The 19,982-nt window shown below is 36.3% G+C and overlaps 1 protein-coding gene across 10 annotated transcripts in view; it reads right to left on the reverse strand.

Annotated features, from left to right (window-relative positions):
- MAN1A2 (mannosidase alpha class 1A member 2) overlaps positions 1-19,982 on the reverse strand; it is a 209,322-nt gene that overhangs the window by 24,948 nt on the left and 164,392 nt on the right. The gene's annotated exons all lie outside the window — the stretch shown is intronic.

The following is a 19,982-nucleotide window of genomic DNA, read 5'->3' on the forward strand; positions in this document are numbered from 1 at the left end:
GAGCTTCAATTAGGATCCAACAAGATCAAGTAATTTCAGTTATAATGGCAGAGGAACCAACACACTGTTTTGAGCAGCTTTGATGAAAAACGCATCAGAGAACGAGTCTCAGTCACTCAAATGATCTAAAACACAAAAAACAGTATGTTCCAGAATAGCGCATAAGAAAATCCAGTAAGATGCCCAACTAGACCTCAAAATAAGACAGTTAAAAAACAAACTCCACATACCTGTCTGAAGCACAGAAAACAAGAATGCTGTAAAATGGTATAAAACAAACCACTTCATAATTTTTCAAAGACATTCTTTTAAAAAGAACATATAATATCAATGATATGTTTTGGCAGCTTAGAGAATGCATAGTATAAGTACACAATGATTAACTCATATTTATTTATTTGCTGAAGGAAACCAGTATAGTACGCTGTTTGGACATAGCAAGGACTTTTACACACTCCTGATACTATAGTAGTTTTTGCAGTTCTTGGAGCAGGTACTGCAAACTGTTAAATAAAGGTTTCAGAAACATTATGGATTTACAGAAGGATTAATAATTTATTAACCGCTTTTAATAGGTAATAGCATTGTTTATATGAAGGCAAGGATTCCTGACCTCTCCATGAGCACTGCAAGTGACAGTGGCCACTTGGAAATTAAAAATGACAGTGTTAAAACACAACGATTCTTACCCATAATGTTGGGCAAATTCCAATCTGAATTCTATTAGGAGGTCCTCAAAGTGAGCATAAACACCAACTATACAGAGTCAGGAAATCCAGGTTCTAACTCTTGATTTTAGCAATAACTAGCTGGGCCTTACTACACTTCATGGAAGAATTCCTTTATAGTGTTTTAGCTAAAACTTCTGTATTTTAAAAATAGGCACATTAGTATCTTGTCTGATTGCTCTTACAGTTCTGGATGACAGAGTAATGGGGATTGCACATCAGCTTTATAACTGGTAAAGCTGGAATGGAGAGTAACAGGGCTTCCAATCTCACTCCTTGACCCTAGGCCTTGGGACCTGGTTGACTCTGATTTATTTACTTGGTTACAGCAGAGAAGTTAGAACTGCAAAAACAGACTTGGCTGGACACAGTAAGAGACTCTGCTGGGCCCGCTTACGGAAGAGCCCAGAAGCACAAACTCTTGGCGTTCAGAGCACAAATGTGTCCAGAGAGCTATGTTCTGGGCAATTCCACGTCTCTTGGTTAAACATGGGCTAATGGATCAAGCTTGCTCTAATCTCATCACTTCTTGGGAAAGGAGTGAGTGAAGGAATAGAGAGAGAACATCCAAGAGTTCCCTGGAAAATGACTCTTTTCTATAGGGGAAGCTATAGAAGTACCTCATGTAAATACAAATGCTATAAAAATCAGTAATATAATGAATGTGAAAGTTTTAAATAATAAAAGGTAATATTATTTTTAAACCATCATTTAAAAAAAAGGATCTCAATTAAAAACCACTGGAGTGGGTTGAATAGTGCCCCCTCCCCGACTCACGCCTACCTGGAGCCTCAGAATGTGACCTTATTTGGAAAAGGGGTCCCTGGGGATGTAATTAGTCAAGGGTCTCAAGAGGAAATTGTGGGATATCAGAATTGGCCACCCCAAAATGTGTCTCTTTGCTTTGCCTTGATTATTTTTAAGAACAAAAGACTCTGAAAGAAGCTTTGACCTGCCCCCCTAACTGCTTAAAAAAAATTTAAGATAAAAGGCCTGTCCCCAGGAAAGGCAATCACCATAGATAACTCTGGGTATCAGGAGACTGTGAGGGTTCTTGCTAAACTCATTCTTATCTACCAAACAATGCTTTTCCATCTCCATGTGAACTGCCTTCCTCCCCTCTGAAGTCCCAAACCACTATTCTCAATACTCTCCTTTGTCTTTAGCTGAACATGATATTTAAGCTAGCAGTTCAGCCACAGCTTTGCTTGATTTTCTCCTGTTATTCTGTCTCATGTCATTTTAACTCATAGACCAGCCAGAAGGACGCAGAATGGGTAGAGGAATTCTCTTCCTCCCCTAGAGTTGGGCAACAAGGATGGACACTGCTCACTCCTGGACTAATGCAGGCTGAGAGATCGTGGACCCCTGACAAGAGCCAGCAGGAGGTAAGAGTTCTGACCACATCAGTCTCCTGGGTCTCTGCCTGCAGGGTCCAATGGAAGCAAGAGTAGTCAGTTTTGTTTCCTTTTCTAAATTTAGATTAGCAGGAGAAAATATTGGTGAAGCTAGCTTCTTGGACTCAGAAACCCTAGGAAATTTGGTTGAGTACTCATTGGTTATTGATCTTTTTCCTCCCAGAGATGGTCTTATTTTTCCTTGTCTCTATCTTTGTGTCATTTGTCATAAAAAGGGAAAACCATAGGGAAAGATGCAGACGTCTCTGTAAGCAGGTTGTCTGGGCCAGTATGAGGTTTCTTCTTTTGTCTTGTTCTACGTCTTGAGAGCTTGGCTTTGTGACCTTTCTGGTCTCTGCCATCTGGAGACTGCATGTACTGGCACACATCTTGGCGGCCAGTCAAGTAGACTGGGGTTCTGGGACATACTCTCTTTGTCTGGCTGTGTCAGCTCTCAGAGCAGTTTGTCATAAGGGGTCCCAATTGCTTTCATTAGGGGCCTTTGTAGTCTCAACCTGTGCTGCTTGTTGTGCAACAATGGCCTTTGTTTTCTTAGACTATTTTTGGAAGTAAACGTTCCAGATCTCTTTTGGGGATGCCTCTTGTGTCCACGGTTAAGCTTACTGGTATAAGTCACTGTTCAGATTCTACTCATTGATGTGGCCAGATGATGGATCCTTTAAATTGGGGTTGCCACAAAAACAAAATTTGCGAGAGCTCTCATCATAATTATTTTATTAGTACCTATGAAAAGGTCAAATTAAAAAGGGAAGTTAAAAAAAAAAAAGACTAATCTTAAAACCCTGACTCGGGCTACAATTGAATTGAGAAAATATAAACATATAAGTGTTGATAAGATTATAAAGGTTGGAATGTTTGAGCTAATTTTATATAAAGAGGTTATATCAACTGTGCCTGAGTATGTTTTAAAATGTCTGACTAGGAATGCTTTTCCTAGCCAATATTATAAGACCAAGACATATTGAGAAAGTCCCAATAAAAATTGTGATTAGAGGTATAAGAGTTGATGGAATTCAGATAGAATTTTTAGGAAAATTGATATGTTCACAGGCTTTATGTGAAGTGATTGCATCTCTTTTTGCCTGATTGTATTATAGATTATACTGTGGGGACAGACACAATGTCTCACTGGGGAAAGGGAACGTTTCCAACGCCTGATCATAAGACAGCATATAAATCTGCCCTTCAGACCGTGTTAATTAAATGTACTAGAGGGAAGTCAATAGGGTTGCCTGAAGCCACACCATATGAAATAAAAACTAGAGGCTAATATCAGGTGTTAATAAAAAGGATAATACAAGCTTCCCCTTCCTCTCAAAATGCTCCTAGATATTAACTGAGACAAAAACTTGAGACATTAGAAACTGATGAGTCAAATATGCCCCAGAAACTCCATCTTGAAGAAAACTTGATTGCTTTCTCTGTGCCTTTATGATGTAGATTTTCTGCTCCCATCTTCTCTAGGACCCAAATGCAAATGTTTCTCATAAGCTAGTGAGTTTTGTATTACACCTGATTCATAACAAAAATTTAACAGAAGCTATAAGGTCTCTGTCTCTGTCTGTGTCTACCTGTGTGTTCACGTGTGTCTATACATACGCTATATATGTGTGATATTTTACCTCTGGATGGTATGGCCAAAATTAAGAACTCTGTTTAACTGGCTTAAAGTAAGTGATTACACAAATTATTTCTAAATGTAACAGAAACTAACCCACATGTCTTTCAAGTTAACATGATATGAAAAAATGTTTGGTAAGTGAAAGCTTGTTTAAGTTTGTTGGTTTAATTAAAATAGGCATGTCCTCAGAGTTATCAGCATTGGATATGATACAGACATGTAGCCTGGGTTTACAAGTGAAATAAGCTCATGTTATCCCTGTTACAAATTTGTCAACATAATAACTTAAAACAAAAGCTAATTTTGTCCAATGTCTCACAAAGTTTTCTTGAGTAATCTAAACGTAATTGTTAGCAACTAATGAGTTAGATGTGAGATAAGAGTTCACAAATAAACTTTTAGCAGTAATTATAGTTTACTACATGTATTTAAAATAACTTCCAAAATCTCTTTGGTAACTGAAAGTTTGAAGTTTTGCTAGGTTAGTTTAAATGATAAAAATTCATTGAGTATCTAGATCATTTCCAAATAAGATAAAATATTAGTCACTAATTATTAAATATAGGTCTTCCTAGTTTTGGCTCCTTATTATAGAAAAACTAAAAGGTGTTCAGGTCTATTGGTAAACATGTATCGTGTTTTATTAAAGGATTGTACTATAAAGTAACACGTTTCTAGAGATTATGAAGAGTGTTTATAAATATGTCAAGCCACAAAATGCTAATGTAAAAGAAAGTTTATAATTGCTTAGTTTTTACTTAGAAATTAAAGTTTATAAGAGTTAAAAATTCTAATATGTGATTAAAGCTACTAAAAATTAATATATATATACACATTTGTATTCAAGGAAAGTAAGATGAAAGGATGTATGTTTTCATTAAAGAAGGTATAAAGAATGGAAATATTTTTGTTTGGTTAAGAAAGATCAACTTGTCCCAAAGTACTAGCAGGAAATAAAGGCAGCATGGGACAAATTCTGAATGTAAAAAAAGAAAGTTATAAAAGGTTTGGGGAGGAAGAACCCTGAGAAAAGAGTTGTGCATAGTCAAGTCTGTTAAGATTAAAATGAGTTTCATTATTAATATCAAAAGTAAGCTGATGCAAAATTACAATTTTTTTCCCCCTCTCTCTTAAAAGGATAATTTTCCTGGCCTTTTAGTCTGTTCTTGATAAAGAGGTTATAAAAGGTTTTTCTTTAACTTTGAGCAACTCTACCTAAAAAGACAGAAAATCTGTTTTGTTAAAACAATTTCCTATGTTCAAAAAGACTGAGGTCTCTCTATTAAGATTTTGTTTTACTGTTTTAACTCTTTGCTTTCCCTTGACTGTTCCTGTTGTCATTTTGATTGACTGGATAACTAAGCATTGTTTTGCAGTAAGAATTGATCCCTATTTGACCAAGTGACTTAAAACCTTTTGATATTTTTGACAAGCTTCCCCCAAAATTCAAATCTTAAATGAAGTCTTTTTGAAATTTGTTCTCTCTTCCTAAAAAAAAAAATAAAAAAAGATACCAAACTAGGCTTATTTGGTACGCTAAATTACTTGGGAAGCATCATCAAATAAGCAATGACAAACCTTCTTAGGTGTTATTATGTGCGTAAATGCTATTGGTATAAGTGTTTTAAAAATTACATACCATTCCTAAAATCTGATCTGTCCTGGTTGTCAGCCATAATTCTAGTTATTATCTTGAAATGTTGTATGTCACAGAAATAGCCAAGTTTCTTTGTCAATTGCCATTTTAAGTCTTTTGTCATTTACAGACAGCTATTGTTATACTCTTCTTTTGCAAGTATGTTACATCTTTATAAAGATTCATGGAAAGGACTCTGACATTTACTCTGGTACGCAGGTTTCTGACAAACTTTCAGCTTATAAAACTAAAGTAGGTAAGAAATTACAGAACTCTAATGGAAAAACTGACTTCATTAAACTGCTAACAGAAGGTCAAGATCAAGAGGTGATCAGATGGGACTGAATCAACTAATGATGATGATTTTAATTTTTATGACTTTTCATTTAAAATATTACTTATTTCTAAAAATGTTTTCTCAGATTTAAGGAAAACTTCTTCTCTCTTATGCTAACTATGACTTATAGCAATTTGGTAGAAATTATACCTTCGTAAGCAGAATTGAAACATTTATCTTTTCTCCCTACCCGATCCCTCCAAAATGTGAAAACTCTTAGTGAGTGAGTATTGTTATTTACATGGCAATACAGTTATTGCATAGGTTCAATAAGAATCTGTTCTCTTATAACAAGACACAATTGGAAACATTGGTTATATTACCAAAGCTTTGATTGGAATGCCATATTTGAGAGAAACATGCATTGACTCAGATGTGACCAGCCAGCTTTTCAGAAACAAAGATTGGACTTTATGAAATAAAGCCACTTGGAAATACTGGCTTGGTACCTTGTTTACAGGATTCCCAGAAACCTTACCAGTTAAGTAAAGAAGGTCACTTATCTGACAGGTGCAAGGAACCTCAATATTTTGGGGAACCTCAAAAGAAAAGAAGAATTCACTCAAATCTGTAGGTATTACAGGCTTTGTCTGATAAGTCCTTGGCTTGCCTGCCCTCAAGAGTCCTTTAAAGTTCAATCTGAGATTCCTTATAAACAGTTCCAGCAAAGCAAAATTTAAAAGAGCCTATATGATTAATTGCTACTCTTGCTGTACTTATGTAAATACTTGGGCCAAATTTATTGAAACTAGGCTTATTTTACAAACCAGTTACTCTTAATTTGTCTATCGTTGGTAAAAATGAAAGTGATTTTAGGGAGAAAAATTATGTTTCAGTAAAAACTGTAGTACACATTTGTGGATAATAAATTATAGTTTTGTTAATTACCTTTGAGATTTTTGTTTTCTACCTGTAAACCAGACTGGATCTTGAATTCTTCTAGTCTCCTGAAATATCTGGCTACAAATCTCCCAACTAATGTTTTCCATTTTTTCCATCATTTTTATTTGAAAACATTGAGAACTGAAACCACCCTTGTTCCTGAAGTCCTACAAACTGAAGCTGGATAACTTGATACACACTTAAGAGAGAGCACCACAAGAGCATGCCTGTTGCTATGTAAGCCACTCAAAAGGATGCCTGAACACCAAATGACATCATCAGAGACATTTCAAGCTGTAAAGGATGTTCCCACCATAACATCTAAAGATCTTCTTGGCTGGCTGACCCCTGGACTCAGAAACTGGCTTATAATTTGCTCTAACCATTAACCTAGTTTTTCATTTTATTTCCATAGAAATGCTTCTTATTAAATATCTGATTGCTTGCTTACACAATATAGGACTAACTTGGGGAGGCCACTCACATCATGACTTTATAAAATGAATATAACTGGACTGATCTATCATCTGTACTAAGAAATGTGATCAGTGAGATGGAACTATCTACCGACTTAGCTTTTGGACTATGAAACTTCTTAAACTTTCAAAGGCAGGACTGTGGGGGATCAGAATTTGCCACCCCAAAATATGTCTCTGTGCCTTGCCTTGATTATTTTTAAGAACAAAAGACTCTGGGGGCAGACCCCATGGCTGAGTGGTTAACTTCACACATTCTGCTGTGGCAGCCCAGGGTTTCACTGGTTTGGATCCTGGGCGCAGACATGGCACCACTTGTTAGGTCATGCTGAGGCAGTGTCCCATGTGCCACAACTAGAAGGACCCAGAACTAAAATATACAACTATGTACTGGGGGGATTTGGGGAGAACAAGCAGAAAGAAAGAAAAAAAGAAGAAGATTGGCAACAGTTGTTAGCTTAGGTGCCAATCGTCAAAAAAAAAAAAAGACTCTGAAAGAAACTGTGACCTTTCTTGCTAACTGCCTAAAAGAAATTTAAGATGAAAGGCCTGTCCCGAGGACAGGTCATCATCATAGATAACTCTGGGTAACAGTAGACTGTGAGGGTCCTTGCTAAGCCCATTCTTATCTACCAAACATTTGCTTTTCCATTTCCTTGTGAATTGCCTTCCTCTCCTTTGAAGTCCCAAACGACTACTCCCAACAGCCTCCTTTGTCTTTAGGTGAAGATGATATTTAAGCTAGCAGCTCGGCCACTCTGGGGAGTTATTCAGCTTTCCTGGGTTTCTCCCACGTATACACGGTATAAAGCGTTGTTTGATTTTCTCCTGTTATTCTGCCTCATGTCAATTTAACTTTAGACCAGCCAGAAGGACCTAGAATGGGTATAGAATTCTCATCCTCCCCTACAAAATCATCCTGGATTTAGGGTGGGCTCTAAATTCAATGACTTGTATCTTTATAAGAGAAAGGAGAGGGAGATTTGAACCCAGAAATACACAAGGAAGAAGATCATGTGAAGAGGCAAAGAGTGAAATTACACTGCCACAAGCCAAGGAACACCTCAGAGGGGAGTGATTTCAGACTTCTGGCCTCCTGAACTGCAAGAGAATAAATTTCTGTTATGCCACCAAGTTTGTCTTAATTTGTTATGGCAGCCCTAGGAAAGTAACACAACTTCTATCCTTACCCTCTAGGATACCCCTGGATCTTAAGCACTGCTGCTTGGTCACAGGGGTTTGGAAGAAGACTGACCACTTCTTGGAGAGTCAAATATATTTAAAAATGTATAACAAAATCAATGTTTAAAATTAAAGTAATGTAGTTAAACAATGCTTTTTAACTTTGGATTACACATTCAGAAGAAGATGTCAAGGACATGGTATACTATTACTGATTTAAATTTAAGATTTATTGGAGAAGCATGAGCTTTGCTGTGGAAGTTGGGGAAACTCCACAGTCTAAATTAGCTATCAGACTACTAGATACTTTTTCTTCTAATAAGGACTTTTTTTAAAACTGTAGTTCAAAGTTAGAGATAATAGATAACAAATGGCATTGACGAAAGCCTATAGGTATATAAAAAACTGCTATTAAAGTACTTCTGTTTTACCGGATGTCTTGCTTACTTTTTAGAGCTATTTTTAAATGCTGTTCACACACATCTCTTTTATCTTTCTCTTGTCTAAACACAAGACATTCAGAAGAGGTGGCAGTGGCAGAAATTATCTCAAACTAAGTGTTGGTGTTAAACAAATAGGAAAGTTTTACAGAAAAAAAAGTCAACCAAATCTGGGGGAAAACATTTAAGTTCTATAAAGAAATGGTAAGGCTAAAAGAACCAACCACCAGGTTGATGTGTTCTTACTTAGTCCTTTGTTTATTTATCAAACAAGCATTAATGACTCTATTCTTTTTCACAGTTACCAATGGCAATGTCCAGTGCATTATAGAGAGATGTTACAATTCTAAAGAGGCTTGCATCAGCAACTAAAGTAACTCATAAGAAACGTTTAGATTGTTTGAAAAATAATTTACTTAAAACTTCCATTTCATTTACACTTCTAATGTTTAAATAATGTCTTTGAAACAGACTGGTTAGAAAGCAAATTAAACTGAAGATACTCAGTGGAAATTATATTCTAAAAGATGATGTATTAAAACATAAAATTGTTAGTCTCTCCAAAAGATCTGCCCCTCTCTGCCCTTCTCCACATCTTTTCTCAAATCTTAAAGTTGTTTTTTGGGGGGGTTAGAGTAGGGGAAGGGAAGAAAAAATATTGAAACAAACCTGAGTATACTATGGATTCAAATGCAAAACATGCATGCATTTTTAAAAGATAAACTGAAGGAGGCAGACATTTCTGGTATGCTGCAATGGTTTAGGCTTTGTCCTGAGATATAAGAGAGGGCAGGCAAGGGGGCGAGGATTCATTTTCCTCAGCCTTTAGAGGTTGGATAAGTTGGATTTCGCCTATAGGATACAGGATGTTTAAACTACAGAGGTAACAAAGGTTAGTTAATTCAGCAGTAACACATAGTCAGAGTTCTGAGTTTTGTAAAGGTTAATAAAAAATATTAAATTTTTCCTGGTGCCAAAAGACCTTACCCTTTTCCCTTTTCTTAGATCACTGCCTTGAGAAAACTTGTAATTGTCTCTTTGATATATATGTAAATCTTTTTAAAAGCTAAAACAATCCAGGAATCTTTTTCTTTTTTTCTTTTTTTAGAAAGATTAGCCCTGAGCTAACTGCCGCCAATCCTCCTCTTTTTGCTGAGGAAGACTGGCCCTGAGCTAACATCTGTGCCCATCTTCTTCCACTTTATATGTGGGACGCCTATCACAGCATGGCTTGTCAAGCAGTGCCATGACCCCACCTGGCATCCGAACCCGTGAACCCTGGGCAGACGAGAAGCGGAATGTGCACATTTAACCCCTGCGCCACCAGGCCGGCCTCCAGGAATGTTTTTCTCAAAGGCCTGGGAGCCACATCTTTGAAATGTAAACATTGAGGAAGATAGCATCCCAATCCCTGCCACTGTGGGAGGTTAGCTTAGGTGTCTTTCTCTATATGACAAGACTACCTCCTTGTCATAAAGATAGAAATATTATTTCTCCTTTGGATAAAGGCAATTAATTAACACAAGTGGCCACCCCAATTACCAGATGAATTTAGAATGAACTATGTATAGCAAATGGTGCTGTCGAGAAAGTACTCTTACATAAGGACAAGTTATCATTTATCTTCAGAAAATGTATGCAATGGATTGCATCTGCCTGGTTATACAGAAAGGTGAGATTTCTTTCTGTCTTTGCAATCTGTCTGTAGTCTGGTTTAACGCTTACTCAGTGATAAAAATATTTTCTTTCTCTGCTACGTTTGTGGAGAAGATTTTTTTGGGTTGGTGGGAGATTTTGTTTTTAATTTTTTCCCCAGTAATCTGGATCTCGTGATTTTTTTGACTTCTTCCTTAGAATTATAAGATGCTCCATGCCTTACATTTCCACACAAAAAGTCCGAAGTCCAAAAGTAAAGGGAGACATCTCTTCAGGTGTCGGTCTATTTTGATATTCTAATAGGTGTGTATCTCATTGTAGGTTTAATTTCTACTAATAATGTTTAGCATTTTTTCATGAGGTTATTTGTCACCTATCTTCTTTGGTGAAGTCTATGTTCAATTCTTTTGCTCGGTTTTAAATTGGGTTACATGGTATCTTATTGTTGAATTTTGAGAATTTATTATATATCCTAGATACAAGTCCCTTATCAGATATATCCTTTGCAAAGATTTTTGCAAAAAAAAAAATCCCAGTCTGTGGCTTGTGTTTTCATCATTTCATTTTCTTTCATTCTCTTTCAAACATCTTCAGAAAAGCAGATGTTTTTAATTTTTAGACCAATTGATCAATTCATTCTTCTACGGATTATGCTTTTTTTTTTTAAAGATTTTATTTTTTCCTTTTGCTTCCCAAAGCCCCCCTGTACATAGTTGTATATTCTTCATTGTGGGTCCTTCTAGTTGTGGCATGTGGGACACTGCCTCAGCGTGGTCTGATGAGCAGTGCCATGTCCGCGCCCAGGATTCCAACCGAGGAAACACTGGGCCGCCTGCAGTGGAGCGCGGGAACTTAACCACTCGGCCACGGGGCCAGCCCCTATGGATTATGCTTTTGATGTAATATTTAAGAAAACTCTGCCTAAGCCAAGGGTCACAAAAATCTCCTCCTATGTTTTCTATTAAAAGTTGTATATTTTTAGGTTTTAAATTTAGGTTTATGATGCATTTTGAGTTGATTTTTGTATATGCATACAGAAATCCAATTACTCCAGCACCTGTTGTTGAAAAGCCTATCTTTTCTCATTGCATTACCTTTGTATCTTTGTCAAAAATCAGTTGTCCATATATATATACATGTGGTTTTCCCTGCTGGACCCTCTGTTCTGTTCCCTTGATATCTCTGTCCATCATTACACCAACACCACAGTGCTTTGATTGTTACAGCTATAGTGAGTCTTGAAATCAGGTAGTGCTATGCTTTCAACTTTGTTCTTTTCCAAACTAGTTTTGGTTATTCTAGGTTCTTTGCATTTCCATATGAAATTGACAAACATTAATTTCTATAAAAAAAAGCCTCTGGGATTTTGATTGAGAATGTAGTGGATCCAAAATCAATTTGGGGAGAATTGGCAATATTGAGTTTTCAGAACCATAAAGAAAGCAAATCTCTCCATTTATTTAGGTCTTTAATTTCTCTCTGCAATTACTTTCAGTTTTCAATGCACAGGTGTTTTATGCGTTTTGTCAAGATTTATCCCTAAATATCTCATATCTTTATGCTGCTTCCAGTGGTATTTTTTTAGTTTGCATTTCAGACTGTTCATTGCTAGTATATGCAATTGCTTTTAATACATTAATCTTGTATCTGCAATGCTGTAAATTCACTTACTAGTTCTAGTAACTTTTTGGTAAACTCCATAGGATTTTCTACATTGAGGATCATATCCTCTATGAAAAATGATAGTTTTACTTCTTTCTTTCTAGTCTGGATGTCTTTTATCTCTTTTTCTTGACTGACTGCACTAGCTAGAAACTCCGGTACCAGGCTAAACAGAAGTAAACAGAAGAGACATCCTTCTCTTGGTCCTGATCTTAGGAGGAACATATTCAGTCTTTGGGTATGATGCTAGCTAGAGGTTTTTCATAGATGCCCTTTATCAGGTTGAGGACGTTCCTTTCTATTCCTAGTTTGCTAAGAGTTTTACCTGGAATGGATGTTGGATTTTGTCAAATTATTTTTCTGTGTACTGAGGTGACCATACGGTTTTTCTTTCTCAGTTCATTGGTTGATTCTCAAATGTTAAATGAAACCTCCATACCTGGGATAAACCCACTATTACCTATTTAATATGCTTCAGATATGATTTGCTAAAATCTTGTTTTAGGTATTTTATATCTATGTTCATGATGGATATTAGTCTTGTTTCCAATGAGAAATCTGCTGCTATTGTTATATTTGCTCCTTTTTGCCTAACTTGTCCTTTTCCTCTGCTTGCTTTTAAGATTTTTTTTCTTTATCACTGGTTTTGAGCAATTTGATTATAATGTGACTTGGTGAAGTATTCTTCATGTTTCTTGTCCTTAAAGTGTGTTCAGCTTCTTGAATCTATGGGTATAGAGTTTACATCAAGTTTGGAAAGATTTTGGCCAATTTTTTTTTCTCTGTCCTCCCCTTCAGAGACTCCAACTTCACATATTTTAAGCTGCTTTCAGTTGTTACATAGCTCATGGATGCTCTTTCCATTTCTATAAGATTCAGATTTTGCTTGTTTCATTTTGATTTCTACTGCAATGTCGTCAAGTTCACTAATTTTCTTCTGCAATGTCTAATCTATTAATCCCATATGGCATATTTTTCAACTCAGACATTACAGTTTTCATTTCTAGAAGGTTGATTTGGGTTTTTATATATTCCATGTCTCCACTTAACTTTTTGAATATAGAAAATAGCTATAATAACTGTTTTAATGTCATCTGTTAATTCTAACATCTACATGAGTTCTGAGTTAGTTTCAACTGATTATTCTCATTATTGGTCATGTTCTCTCATCTCACTGCCCACGTGGTATCTTTGACTGGATGCCAGACATTGTGAATTTTATACTATTGGCTGCTGGATCTTTTTGTACACCTATAAATCTTGAGTTTTGTTCAGGGATATAGTTAAGTTATTTGGAAACAGTTTGAGCTTTTCAGGTCTTGATTTTATGATTTGTTATGTGGCTCCCTAGCAGTAGATTATTCCCCATTACTGAAGCAGACTTTCCTGAGTATTCTATTCAGTGCCCTGTGAATTATGAGTTTTTTTCAGTCAGGCTACTGGGAACAGGCTCTGTTCTTGGCCCTGTGTGATCAACATAAATTATTCCTTTTAATCTCTTACAGACGATTCTTTCCCTCAGCTCAGGTAGTTTCTTCCTTCTGCTGAACTCCAGGGGGTTCTCCTGAGTTCTCTCTCTGTGCAGCTCTCTCCTCTCTGGTACCTGCCTATAAAACTAGCTGTAAGTTTCCTTGGACTCACAGCTCCATCTCCTCAGGGAGTCTGCTGCACTCTGCCTCAGGTCCCCTTCCCTGTGCCAATGGCCTGGAAACTATTAATACAGTAAGCTGGGCTCACTTGGTTTGTTTCCCATTTCTTAGACACCACGGTCCTTCACTACCTCCTGTCCAGTATTTTGAAAACCAATGTTTCCTACAGTGTTATCTGTTTGAGATGGAAGGGTAAATCTGATCCTTGTTAGTCCATCTTGGAGGAAGCGAAAGTCCTACTCTTCCATTTTGAGATACGCTGTCAGACGATTTGCTGAATATCATGTAACTATCTTCCTGGAATTCCTTATCCTCTATTACTAACCTAACTCAGGAAGAGCACTGCAGTTGGTCCAGCAAGAACTTGTTCTGAGGGACATGTTCTGGCTCTTCATGATCACTAATTCTTCTCTAAAGTCTTCATATGATGACTTTTTAAAATTTTATGAAAATAAACATTAAATTTATCTATCTTTATTTTTCTCAATCCAACTTTTCCCTTCTTTAAAATTATATATCTATTCTGTCATGGTTCTCTCCATACTTCCTGAAAGAATATTGATATTGATTACAAAATCACATTTGTAGTGGTATCTTGATAGGTAATTTCTTTGGGTCCTTGCAATCATTTAAAATGACAAGTTACTTTTCTCCCTTTGGGACCCTAAGTTTACTCTCAGTCATATTTGTTTTCCTTTAATTATGTCCCAGATATAAGTACAGGAGTTGGAGGAGGGGTTGGAGTTAAGGTGTGGATGCTTTGCATTTTATCTTATGATTCCCTCTTTTGCATGCCATGGCTTCTCTGATTTTTTATTGTGGTAAAAAACATGTAACATAAAATTTACCGTCTTAACCATTTTTAAGTTCAGTAGTGTTACGTATATGAACATTGCTGTGAAACAGATCTCCACAACCTTTTTCATCTTGCAAAACTGAAACTCTATACTCTTTAAACAACTCCCCTCTTCCCCCATCCCCAGCCCCTGGTAACTGCCTTCTACTTTCTGTTTCTATGAATCTGATTATAGATAATTCATTTAAGTGGAATCATACAGTATTTATCTTTTTTGTGACTGGCTTATTTCACTTAACATAATATCCTGAAATTTCACCCATTTTGTTGCTTCCTTGATTTTGATTCTAGAATCCTATCTCCCATTACTTCCAGTGAATAGTCTTCAGTCAGTCTCATTTTCTTACTATCATTTTTTAGGAAAGGTAGTAGCACTTATTTTCTCAAGCTGGATCCCTCTTTTCATGAAATGATTTTTTGTTTTAAACTCACCTATTAACATCTTATGTATCATTTTAGCCTCATTTCAATGTTTTCATGACCACTCTAGCCCATATCAAAGTTCCTGTCTCTGAATTTCTAAAACATTTATATTCTATTTAGCACTCGACTATATATACTTTGTACTTTTACTTAATTTGCCCATGACCAAAAGTAAGCGATTTTTTAACTAGACTGCAAACACCTCACGGGCAGAGTATATCTTTTATACACTTTAATTCTCAGTAGCACAATTCTGAGAAGAGAGCAGTTACTTAATAAATACTTATTGATGTGAATTAGCTTAAAAATCAGCTTTCAGGGATAAGTGAGCAGAGACTAGCAGAGAACTGGAGACTTGAGGCCACTTTTCTCAGCTAGCTGGAAAAATAGTCCTTCTCTCATGGTAGGAGGCCAACTTTAGGATCCACTTACAGACAAGACGAAAGATAAGATAAACGGAAGTGAATAGTGGCTTTGTTTTTAAGTCTCCCATCTTGAACTATTTTTTCCTTGTCTAAGAATCCTCACCCCAACCGTCTCACTGGCTCCCCACTCTCGCAAATATACTAGTTGTACATTTTTGCTTATAAACTTAAAAGTTGTACTACTCTTAATGCTTTGTTAACAAACCATTCTCGGAACGGCCTTCGAACCTACTTCAAAACCTGTTCACTAGGGAATTAGCTTTCACAGTCTGATAGCTGGCTAACTGTGCATTCATTTGCTTATACTGAGAATAACTTGACAGGCAAATGAAGATTACAGTAGCTATGAAAAGGAGAACTAGAACTGCTAGAGGAGATGACAACAACATCTGTCCTAGAGAACAATTTACTAGCTTTTTCCCTGCCTTCCCCAGCTGCCCCAATATTTTATCATAAAGCTTTCAAACTTATAGAAACCTTGAAAGAATTTTACAGTGCATATCTGCTTACCTCCTGGATGCTACAATTAATATTTTGGTATATTTCTTTATCATAAATCTATTACTCTATTCACCGATTACTGGCTTTCTGTTTAATACTATAATATTCCCCTTAGAAAAAAGCAGCTGATTAGCAAACCTAGCTAAATATCAAGAGAAACTTGCTTAGTAAAATTGTTTGCAAAGGGAGAACCAGAAGTCTCACTGAAATGTTTTAAAAACCAGGACAAACTTAGAACAATCATTTTCAGGCAACGATATTTACTTGAATTTTGAGAGGAAGATTTTTGCTACAAATTTTAGCTCCTACAGTTCTACCTTTGCCACCTCTGCTTTAAGAAGCACCAAGATTAAAAACACTTAGAATTTTATTTAATAATAGCAAATTATTTGATAATATTTATTTGATAATTATTATAATCAGGAAAAAATATTTCCTGATTCCTTTCAAAAGTATATGACTAACGGACCATCAAAAAGTGCACGGATAAACAAAATGTGGTATATCCATACAAAAGACTACTACTTCACGATAGGAAGGAACCAACTACCAATACATTCAACAACACTGATTAATCTAAAAACTATGCTGAAAAAAATGACAAAAGATAAATGCATACTGCATGATTCCAATTATATGAAATTTTAGAACAGGCAAATCTAAGGTGACAGAAAGCAGCTATGTGTTTGAGGTGGTGCAAAACTCACTGCAAGACTAGGACGGAAAAGTTCCACATTAACTAGGGCGGTAGTCACCCAAGCTTATAGATTTGCCAAAATACAATGAACTGTACACTTAAAATACTTCAATAAAGCTGATTTTTAAAGTTAAAAAAGGGACTAATGGAAAAGGATGGAAACGAAAGTAACCTTATGTGTTATAGCTACGTAAGTACAATTTGGGTTGTAGCTCCCTCTACTGTGGCAAAAAAAATTGGCACGGATATTTCAAAGAACAATTTTGAAACTGAGAAAATGAAATTCACTGTGTGTGTGTGTATCCCCTAGTGTCTAATATTTGGACTGCACTGTGACACTATGACAGGTCCTCAAAGGGATTAAAAAATGTGGAGACCACAGTTCTAGTCCTTCAGTATACCATTTGAGGTAGACTATACATCAATACAGCAGTTAAATGATGATCTGTCCACCTGATCTCATGGTGTACTAGCTATTACTTGTCAGCGTAGGCAATGCCGTGATCCTTAACTGCTTCCATAAATGGTTTACTGAGTCACAGGTGTCAGTGGTTCTCAAAGTGTGATTCCCCCAGGCCAGCATCCTTAGCATCACCCAGGAACGGGTTACAAATGCAAATTCTCAGACCCCACTCTAGACTTACTAATCAGAAACTTTGGCAGTGCAGCCCAGCAATCTATGTTTTAAGAAGCTTTCCAGATGATTCTGACGCCTGCTCTAGTTTGAGAACCACTGCCCTAGATTTATCACCTTTGTGTAACTTCTAAAACCAGTTAGCTTGTACCACTTCTGCTTTTCTCCTTCATGTGGGCATATGAACCTTTGACTCTTTACTAAAAACAGATCCACTGCCCTGACTCCCCCACTTTTCACATCTTGCCTTGGGCCTTTTCTTCTTGCTTTATAAATTCCTTGACCCATTCATTATTAGCTATCTCCTAGCACTAACTGAATTCTGAGTTCCAGCCCTGAGTTCTAGACAGGAAATAAAATAGGTCTATTATTCTTTTCTCCTTCTCACTTCCATTTTGGCAAGATCTTACAAAATCGCTGTTTTTCCATCTGTCTCTCTTGGAATCAAATGACTCAATCCTTTATTCAACAAGTAGTTAATACTGAGACATGTAGGCGGCCTCACTGTAGATGCTGGGGAAACAACGATAACTCAAATACACAGAAATCATTGCCCTCAGGGAGTTTATATCCTAGTTGAGGAATGCCTAAGGAAGATACATGGTATACTGGAAGATAGGTGCCATGGAGAAAAGCAAAGTTAGGGAAAATGATAGGGCACAAGGGCGTAAGCTGAAATTTTATGTAGCATGATCAGGGAGTGCCCTAAAGAATACAATTAGAAATAATAAAAAGGTAAATTAAAAACCACTACTTAAGATTTGAAACTGTAAAACTCCTAGAACAACATATAGGGAAAAACCTCCTTGACATGGATCTTGTCAATGATTTTTTGGATGTGACACCAAAAGCACAAGCAACAAAGGCAAAAATAAATAAGTAGGACTATGTCAAACTAAAAATCTCATGCACAGCCCAAGAAACAATCAAAAAAATGAAAAGGCAACTTGCAGAATGGGAGAAAATATTTGCAAATCATATTGTCTGATAAGAGGTTAATATCCAAAATATATAAAGAACTCATACAACTTAATAGCAAAAACAAAAACAAAAACAAAAACAAAACAATCTGATTAAAAATGGGCAGATAAACAGGATAGACACTTCTCCAAGGAAGACGTACAGATGGCCAACAGATACATGCAAAGATGCTCAACATCACTAATTACCAGGCAAATGCAAATCAAAAGCACAATGAGACATCTCATACCTGCTACATGTCTAGCTATTATCAAAAAGACAAGAGATAACAAGTGTTGAAGAAGAAGTAGAGAAAAGGGAACCCTGTGCACTGTTGGTGGGAATGTGAATTGGTGCAGCCACTATGGAAAACAGTATGGAAGCTCATCCAAAAAAACTAAAAATAAATTAAAATAAAATAAGTTAATAATAAAATTAATGAAATAAAAATAAATTAAAAATAGAACTACCATTCTACCACTAGGGGAAAAAAAATTAAAAATAGAACTACTATATGATCCAGCAATCCCACTTCTGGGTATATATCCAAAGGAAATGAACATAAGATATCAAAAAGATATCTGCACTCTGATGTTTACTGCAGCATTATTCACAATAGTCAAGATACGCAATCAACCTAAGTGTCCATCAGTGGATGAATGGATAAGGAAAATGTGGTATACATATACAATGGAATATTATTCAGTCTTTAAAAAGGAAATCCTGTCATTGTGACAACAAGGATGGACCTTGAGGGCATTATGCTAAGTGAAATAGGTCAGAGAAAGAAAAATACTGCATGACATCCATATGTGGAATCTAACAAAGTCAAACTCATGAAGAAACAGAGAGTAGAATGGTGATTACCAGGAGCTAGAGGGTGAGGTGGGCAGTTTGGAGAGATGCTGATTAAAGGGTACAAACTTTCCATTAGAGATGAGTAAGTTCTAGGGATCTAATTTATATCACCATGATCACAGTTAACAACGTTGTATTATATACTTAGAAGTTGCTAAAAGAGTAGATCTTAAATATTCTGACAACAAAAAAGAAATGGTAATTATGTGACATGATGGAGGTGTCAGCCAGCTCTGGTGGTAATCATATTGCAACATACAAATGTATCAAAGCATACACATGTATCAAAGCATCGTATACCTTAAACGTACACAATATTATATGTCAATTTTATCTCAATAAAGCTGGGAAAAAATCCTATTACATAGGAGCAGTCACAGTACAGATGCAAAGAGCCACTTCTTTTATTCTTACATAACACAGGCTAAAGACTTATTCAACAAATTCAACTCCTATTTATTGAGGCCCTCATATACTGTGTGCTGGGCACTAGGGAGGTGAGAGTCGTCAAAAGGAAAAGTCCCTGTGGTTGTGAACCTTACATTCTACTGGCAGACAGATAAAAAACAAACATGTATGTCAGGTGGTAATAGTGCTTTGAAGAAAAATGAAGCAGGGCAAGGGAAGAGAGTAATGGAGAGTACAGATGATATATACATGTAGAGCATATTTTCACAGGCAGTCACTAAAAAATACAGGAATTATACGTTAGGGACAGTATGAATGCGAGCTGCAAGTTCCTTGATGTCAAGATTGCCCTGTTGCATTCACTGATGCACAGCAATGGCACACATGAGGCACTTAGCAATAAGTTTCTGTTGGATGAATTATTTCATATATTACACTGTATCATCTCTATACTTTGATCACCATTTATGTAGTAGATAAAGAAACAGAGCTCAGATGTAGATAAAAAGCAAAGAGGTGGAACTAAGAATTCG

This window comes from Equus caballus, chromosome 5 (genome assembly GCF_041296265.1).
Source record: "Equus caballus isolate H_3958 breed thoroughbred chromosome 5, TB-T2T, whole genome shotgun sequence".
Lineage (NCBI taxonomy): Eukaryota > Metazoa > Chordata > Mammalia > Perissodactyla > Equidae > Equus > Equus caballus.